At 41.4% G+C, this 7785-nt stretch overlaps 1 long non-coding RNA gene across 3 annotated transcripts in view; it reads right to left on the bottom strand.

Annotated features, from left to right (window-relative positions):
• Positions 1–736: 736 nt before the first annotated feature.
• The window catches only part of LOC148687297 (uncharacterized), a 35503-nt gene continuing 28454 nt past the window's right edge, over positions 737–7785 (bottom strand). For 2 of the 3 annotated variants that reach the window (XR_015947861.1, XR_015947862.1), the window contains exon 3: positions 4043–4344. This is a non-coding gene — a long non-coding RNA (uncharacterized LOC148687297). Of the gene's footprint in view, positions 755–4042; positions 4345–7785 lie in introns of those variants that run through there. The other variant, XR_015947863.1, reaches the window with a different exon arrangement.

The following is a 7785-nucleotide window of genomic DNA, read 5'->3' as shown; positions in this document are numbered from 1 at the left end:
AAAGGGAGTTTGGTTAAATGTCTCTAGCATGTGCATTGACTGCACAATGTAATGGTTCATAACAATAGTTACTAATTGTGTAGAACCAGTGAACTGACCAGAAACATTGGAAAAAAACACCACCTGATCTGAAATGAGGGGCTGCTTGTCCCACCCCTTTGTCCATTGCTGCTCCGGGGAATTTCATCCTTGAAGGACATCTGACAAGTGTGGTTAATCAAATGTTTTGGTAAGCGGAAATGTTAGGCAATTTATGAAAATCTATAGCTTGTTTATTATACAGTCCATGTGAAGTACGGTACAGCATTTGGATGATGAGTTATGCTCTCCTCAAGAGCTGAATTACTGGAACAAAGACTATACAAATGATGACTCCAAAAAGGGAGATTCCAGCTGTTCAGGCAGCTGATCTGTGACTGTCCAAAGCTAGCTATACGTTCTCATGAGTGTGATAAGTAAAGGATATACAAAATTAGCTGCACAAAACCAATTTTGTCTGTTCTGCTCTGCTTAGGGCTGGGCTGTCAATTTAAATGGGCCATGTCGATTATTAAACATCCCCCAGGCATTATGTGATTTTATGAGTCATGCTGTTGGGATATGCATGATCTGGTGCTGTTATTCAAGCGTTAGTTAAAAATCACTTAATGCTTCAGAATGCTTATGATTCTTGTAAGTTGACTCGGGGTAGATGAATCAGGGAGCATACTCCTTTGGATGTAGTATAAGAATGAATTCTTGCAGGGAATGGTTTCTGTAAGCAATGGGTGCGCCATATATATTGATGTAAAGCAGGGGTATGCAACCTAAGGCCCATGGGCCAGATGTGGCCCAATCACCTTCTAAATCCGGCCCACTGATGGTCTGGGAATCAGCATGTTTTTACATGAGTAGAATGTGTCCTTTTATTTAAAATGCATCTCTGGGTTATTTGTGGGGCCTGCCTGGTGTTTTTACATGAGTAGAATGTATGCTTTTATTTAAAATGCATCTCTGGGTTATTTGTGGGGCATAGGAATTCGTTCATATTTTCCCCCAAAATATAGTCCAGCCCACCACATGGTCTGAGGGACGGTGGACCGGCCCATGGCTGAAAAAGGTTGCTGACCCCTCATGTAAAGAATCAGTGGTCTCAAACAGGGAATCATAACTGAAAGCAGCTACCAGTTCAGTGTGATGCAAAGGACCAATATGGTTCTTCCTAGTCCTATAAAGATCTTTGGGAATACTGTACAAGGGATATGTGTGAATGGCATTGTGGCCGCTGGCTTCACACACTGACCCCAATTCATGAGGCTCTTACAGTAATCTCAGGGTCTTGGGTTTGAGACCCATGTTGGGCAAGATTCCAGCACTGCAGGGGGTTGGACTAGATGACCCTTTAGGTCCCTTCCAACTCTACAATTCTATGATTCTATCTCAGTGTATTTGGAAATCCATTTCCCTTTTCCCTTTCAGTTTCCCCACCCTGCCATTGGTATCTACTTTCTCAAATTATAAAGTAAGACTTGACTGGGGCTTAAAATTTCTCACCACCTTTGGAAGATGTCTAGCCAAAATATATTTTCAAGTCTTACAGATTCTCAGTAGGAGGGATTTAAAAACTTTCTTAAATCTACAATTGAGAATGATGTGGATTTTAAAATTGCTGTTCTGATAGGATTGTGGCTCTGTACTTTCAAATGCAATGAATTTATGCTTCACACAAGTTCTTCCTCCATCTGGAAGACTTCTGCTTCGATACAGGCCTCCATCTTGTCAAAATGTATAATATTTGGAGACAGAAAAGCTTGATAGAGAAGTGAAGAATAGTTGCATGTTTGTTCATCAGGTGATGGTAATTTGCATCGACTTTCTCATCCAGTCCTTGGAGCATCATAATCTCTTAGCCTGACTTTTGTAATTCTTCCAAAAATTCTGACCTAATGGCATAGAATGAGCCAGTATCAAAGCTGAGATAGCTCAGTTAGAGTGTGGTGCTGATAACTCCAAGGTTGCAGGTTCGATCCCAGCTGCATATTCCTGCATTGCAGCGGGTTGGACTAGATGATCACTAGGGTCCCTTCCAACTCTATGATTCTATGACTCAATGAAACTTCTGTGACCCCCACTGGTCACATATAAAAACAGGCATGAAGTTTTGTGGAAAAGTGTTGCATGTTCCCCACTAATATGAATCTTGGTGGCTTAAAGACCACCTCCCATGTAGCACATGGGTGGTCCCCTGCCCCAAGTCACATGAGAAGGTATTACATATGTGCTGACTGATTTAAAAGAACTATTTTATGTACAGGGTTTGCAGAAGGGCCAAAGTCACAAAAATAAATTCGGTTTTTATTTTTGCTCTGGTTGGGATTACATTGATTTTTTTTAAAAAAATGGGTCAAACAGATTTTTATAATCTCAAGAGGCAGTCAGCTGTTTTCTTAGCCACACGCCTGGCATATTCACGAGATGGAGCTACTCCAAATGAGTCTCTCAGCAATTCAAACATTAGTCAAGATCCATTTAATGCTGCTGGCTGTTTATGATCCTTCTATCTGGAGTCAGCTGCATCAGAGCATATCTTTTTGTGTGTGTGGTAAGGGATGCAGTAGTAGAATAGCAGGAACTGTCCTACACTCATAAACTATGAAACAACCCCCACCCCCAATTGATCAGCTTTGTATACTCCAATCTTCCCATATAATACATTTTTAGACACTCAAGAGATTTGTAGGAATGTAGCCAGGTATTTAAAAATGTGCAATCCAACACCCAAGATTGAAGAAAACTGTTGGAAGAGGATACAACTACAGCATCCTACAGAGTGGTGCGTCTGACGAACATGATTGAGTCCTCAAAAGCTTATGACACGATAAATTTATTTAAGGCATGGCAAGGCTCTGATTCAAATCCCACTCGGTCACAAAGCCCCCTGGTAGCGCAATTCTAATCATGCCTGCTCTGAAATAAACTCAACAATGAACATTGTGTATAGGTTTGCAGCTTTAGAGCCAAATCGCTGTCTCTCAAGACTAACCAAATTCACTGGGCTATTGTCAGGATAAAATGCTGGTGTTGGGATCATGTACACTACCTGGAGCTCCTTAGATAGGTAAAGGTACCCCTGACCATTAAGTCCAGTCGCGGACAACTCTGTGGTCGCAGCACTCATGTCGCTCTATAGGCCGAGGGAGCCAGCGTTTGTCCACAGACAGCTTCCAGGTCATGTGGCCAGCATGACTAAACTGCTTCTGCCAAACCAGAGCAGTGCACAGAAACGCCATTTACCTTCCCGCCGGAGTGGTCCCTATTTATCTACTTGCACTTTGATGTGCTTTCAAACTGCTAGGTGGGCAGGAGCTGGGACCAAGCAATGGGAGCTTACCCTGTCGCGGGGATTCGAACCACCGACCTTCTGATTGGCAAGCCCTAGGCTCAGTGGTTTAGACCACAGCGCCACCAGAGCTCCTTAGATATGAATTAATAAATGAATGTTGCTGGGGGGGGTGACCTAAAATTCAGAGATATTAAGTAAGGATATTTGCTCACATTAAGAAAATCACAGAATCCTGAGTGCCTTTTGATTATTACAAATTAGGAGAGAGTTGATTTTCTCTTCTTGAAATAGTGGTTAAATTTAAAAATGTAGCTAAATAGAAAAATAGACAACTTACTGTCAAATAATGATACAATAAGCTCTGGGAAACATTATCCATGGATGAGGTTTTTTTTTAATCAACTGACAGCCAATCCAATATTCAAAGATGATTTATAAAAATAAAATGTTGCTGGTTTCTAAATGGCTTATTGATGATGCAAAATGCCACACAGAAGTTATTGATTTCAAGACGTGAATTTGTTACTGGGGTTTTAAAAATATGTGTACTCAAACAGGTGTTTTTGTGCTGTTTGCTCTTATGCCTTATTGATCCACCTTCTCCTGATGTTTGTTTATTGCTTTATATACTGTTATTTCAAAGTCGGTCCCACATTAGCTTGCAAAAAAAAGACTGTAGTTGAAAATATAAAGACATTTCAAAAGAAAGTTGCAAAAAGGTTCATACTTATATCTATCAGATTTATTAATTTCTTACATTTGTTTGAAGGTTCTAGCAGGGGAGCGCAGCTATCGTATACCCTTGACCGACGAATGGTACATTCCTTCTATCTGGGATGGTCCTCTGCCACCGAATGCGCAGCTTCGGCAGGGACACACATGGGGCGGTGAGGGAGGAAGGGGACACCCGCCTAGCCAGCCAGATCAGCCGAATCAACCCTGGCGATCAATGGGGTGACAGATGTCGCAGCCAGATCGCCCTCACATCCATTTCTTGCATTTGTAGTCTCCTACAAATGGTGCTTGGAGAAATATACAAATAAATAGCACAATAAAATATTTAATAATTAAAAATCAACACAACACAAATTTTAAAAAGGTCCCCCTGCCACCTTGGTCCGTCTTTGGTTGCATAACCTAAAGGGGCTTTGCAAACTTCTGGTTCAGTTGCATATATCTAAAATGCATTTTTCTTCTTATTGCACTGCACTCCTGGGAGCCGTATGCCATTCTCCCTCTCCACCCCCCCCCCCCAAAAAATTCATTTTCCATCCTGACCTGATATTATGCAGGCACATCATCATTAAAAAAGCAGAATCCATTCCCCTTGCTGTTCATTTGCTACAATGTCAGCATTGCAAGCCAGGCTGAGGACAATTCCCAAAGTAAGTCAGCAAGAAGCCGTTTCTCCTGCGTGAAATGCTCCTGCTCTGACGTAAAACATAAAATAAGACTGCAAACCCCCGAGGCCAGGATTAAATTTAAAAATAACTCTGGGTGTTTGAAAACTCCTTCCATGCCCTATTTCTCATTTTGGTTTTTCAGTTTATACCGGGCATGACTCAGTATCGTCTGATTCATGAATAATGCATGTTTTCAGGAGCTCAATTTGCAAATTGCCACATATATATTCATTTATGGTCTTTAAATGAACCCGGATGGTCGTACCTGCATGCAGGAGGGTTGGCAAATATATATTACAGGAGAAATAAATTCTGAGTCCAATTGTGTTTTGCTGACATACCAGCACAGAGTGGTATTTTATACTTCTCATTCCATGGTGATGAAGGTCATACCACAGATTTGAAACGTCTATTTGCTTCCATCTTACATAAACTGTTGATTATGTCTCCTGCTATTTTTAAAAGTTTTGACCTCAACTGCTTTCAATGTGGGAACATATGTGGCTCTTAACTGTAAGTGCAGAACATCATTGTTTTGAACCAAGGCTCACCTTGCCTTTTATATATTTTAGTTCTCTGCATGAGTCTTGGGTTTGCAATTTTGGGAGAGGGGAGGTTGCCTACTGGGGAGCAGGCAGGCTGGCAAGGCCCCCTAGATTTAGAGGTCCTAGGCTTCAGCCTACTTAGCCTATACATAAACCTGGCACTGATTTTAAACATTTACAGTCTTCCCCAAAGAAACCAAGACGAAAAAGATGTGTATTAGGTGCGCCAACCCTAGGAGGCCGATATGTCTTTGGCCCCCTTGATATTTGTTGCAATACTGAGGGGGGGCTGTCTTGCATTGCATGCATGCATGCAACATCACTTTTTGCCAAAGTGAAGCTCCGTGCTTCATTTTCTCATGCTATAATCAATTACACTTAAATGTGCTTAGCTTGGGTTGAATTGTGTCATTTTAGTAAACTTTCTGGGCTGCCTTTTTTGGTGTCCTGTGTCTGGCTAGTAACAGATTAATAAGTGGTTGGGCTGATCCAGCTACCTCATGACTGCCTTGTACAAAGTAAAAATAAAATAAAATCCTGACATCATGCTACCCTACAGAATTTGTGCGTCGCTCAGTGCATAGCTAATCCAACTACAAAAAGCCAATGCAATTCTGGGCTGCATCAATAAGAGTATAGCATCTAGATCAAGGGAAGGAATAGTACCACTGTATTCTGCTCTGGTCAGACCTCACCTGGAATACTGTGTCCAGTTCTGGGCACCACAGTTCAAGAAGGATACTGACAAGCTGGAACGTGTCCAGAGGAGGGCAACCAAAATATGGTTAAAGGCCTGGAAACAATGCCTTATGAGGAACGGCTTAGGGAGCTGGGTATGTTTAGCCTGGAGAAGAGAAGGTTAAGGGGTGATATGATAGCCATGTTCAAATATATAAAAGGATGTCATATAGAGGAGGGAGAAAGGTTGTTTTCTGCTGCTCCAGAGAAGCGGGCACAGAGCAATGGATTCAAACTACAAGAAAGAAGATTCCACCTAAACATTAGGAAGAACTTCCTGACAGTAAGAGCTGTTCGACAGTGGAATTTGCTGCCAAGGAGTGTGGTGGAGTCTCCTTCTTTGGAGGTCCTTAAACAGAGGCTTGACAGCTGTATGTCAAGAATGCTTTGATGGTGTTTCCTGCTTGGCAGGGGGTTGGACTGGATGGCCCTTGTGGTCTCTTCCAACTCTATGATTCTATGATTCTATTCAAATTTAGGAGAAACTGGGCCTTTAAAAGAACATTTTTGTAGCCCCCAACTTGAGGACCTGCATCATTGCAACAAATTAACCCAATGGCTTTGTGCTGCTTTGTTTCACCTTAACATGGGAGAAGCTGAGCTGCTTCCTGACACTGAGCTACAGAGTATTCAGGGAACAAAGCACTCACCCAATCCCTGCCCTCATTGCAGTCCAGTATGTAGCTTAATACTGTACAGTGTTGGACACATCTACAGGGTCATTTTTTGCTTCTGCTGAAACTGAATGGAGCTGCACCTGAATAAAAGGGACGTGGGTGGCGCTGTGGGTTAAATCACAGAGTCGTCCATGACTGGACCTAACGGTCAGGGGTCCCTTTACACCGGAATAAGAGATGGCAAACACCCTAGAATTAGCATCATGCTCATGCTCAGCTGATGCCACAGATGACCTTTTGAGCTTTGAACCACACCACTGATTGCTTAATGGAAATGGAGCAATAGATTAACATGAACAAACCTTATGTAAAGCTAAGCTAAAAATTGACTGCATGCTGTGGATAACTGAAAGAAATTGGTGGAGTGGTTTCGTCTAAGGAGAACCAGATAGTTCTGGAAGAGGACGTATAATGCATAAACCCAGTATGTCCCTCCCTCCACCCCACATTAAACTAGTCAGAAGTTCTCTGTGTTTGATTTTATGTCTAGTATCCTTCTGATTTTATATGAAATAGTTGCCGACTGCTCTAAATCCTTGGGGCAGGATGGTCTATAAATAAATAAGATTGCAATCTTAGGCATAATTACCAGGAAGTAAGTCATGCTGATCCTTACTTCTGTATAAATATATAACAAGTACATATTTCCCAATATAAGATGATGCATTAATGCTGTACCCATGCAACACAGAGGTGATATTTGGAGCTTTTGTTTTTGCAATTTTTTTGCATTTTGGTTTGTGTGGCTTTTTTGGTTTTTTTGACTGACTTGTTCTTGTGACTGTGGCTTGTGACTTTGTTTTTGTGACTTGCTTTTGTGACTGTGTGGAACCCAGTTCAGCTACTAACTGATTGACTGTGTGACTGCAGAAATGTATAAAAGCCCCCCCCCCCCAAGCAATGACTATCATCAGTGCAGGTAATTAATTTTTTTTTCAAAAATTCTTTTTAACATCTACAACACTGTCTTATTTATTTTATAGTGCAGTACATTGATTATTGCTTTCATTTTATGGATCAATGGTCTCGTTAGATAGTAAAATTCATGTTAAATTGCTGTTTTATGGATTGTTTTTAAAAGCCTGGAATGGATTAATCCA

This window comes from Zootoca vivipara, chromosome Z1 (genome assembly GCF_965207765.1).
Source record: "Zootoca vivipara chromosome Z1, rZooViv2.hap1.1, whole genome shotgun sequence".
In the NCBI taxonomy this organism is placed as follows: domain Eukaryota; kingdom Metazoa; phylum Chordata; class Lepidosauria; order Squamata; family Lacertidae; genus Zootoca; species Zootoca vivipara.
Note: the sequence above shows the minus strand (reverse complement) of the source record. Positions and strands in the feature narration are given on the sequence as shown.